Here is a 987-nt window from a genome sequence, read left to right on the forward strand (position 1 = left end):
AGAGCTCCACCTTGTAGCAGTTCGGCGATTGTGTGCAGTGGTCTGGTGATTGTGTGCGGCGATGCGGCATAGTGGTCGTGACTCTGTAGTTTCGTTTTTGCCTACGGGTGTGTTAGGCGGTGCAGCAGATGTTGACATCCGTTGACAGATAATCAGATCCGTTTTAGGGTTTAGGCTATTTTTAACAGTGAATTATGTACCTCTCTGGCGCTCACGTATCTCCTTCCACCACCACACCTTCAACCACCATGTTGCAAACACGACCACGGAGTAAGAGAAGAAGAATTCTGTACAATTGCAACTTTCCTTCCACCACGCCAACGATTCTCACAGTGAAAAATTCTTACAGAAAGAAAAGAGAACACAAAAAGAACTTAAAAAACCAATAATCAAACAGAAACGAGAGAGAGCAGAAACGAGAAAGAGCAGAACATGAGAAAAAAGTTAGGTTTTTTACTGTAGGAGATTAGAATTAAAATTAATCTATAAATTAAATTTTACGTAAAAGTATAATAGCAATATAAATAAAAAATAAAAATATAAATAAGAATAAAAATGGGATGGGAAGGTGGAGATCAAAAAAGGTGGAGGTACGGATCAACGCCCTTGTAAGAAACAAAAAAGCCCATTGGATGAATCCATTTGTTATGGCCCTGTACCTATACCGATGATAGAACAGATAGGGGAATTCTCTAAGTACTCTCGTTTTTCTGTTCTATAAATTGTTTTTGGGGGTTACTGCTTGCACCTCCCCAATTCCAACCCCCACCCCCTATTCCATTTTTACGCTTTCCTCTATTTTTTCTATTCCAATTTTATCCTTTAGCAAAAATTTATATTTAGAAATACAATTTTATAATTTTATTCTCCNACCCCCACATAACCTATTTATTCTTTTTTTTTTTATCTTCATGCTTTCATCTTTACGCTTTCTTCTCACGAATTCTTTGTTCTATTTTTCTAGAAATTCTTTCTCCCATTCTTCTT

The sequence above is a fragment of the Vigna radiata genome, unplaced genomic scaffold (genome assembly GCF_000741045.1).
Source record: "Vigna radiata var. radiata cultivar VC1973A unplaced genomic scaffold, Vradiata_ver6 scaffold_100, whole genome shotgun sequence".
Lineage (NCBI taxonomy): Eukaryota > Viridiplantae > Streptophyta > Magnoliopsida > Fabales > Fabaceae > Vigna > Vigna radiata.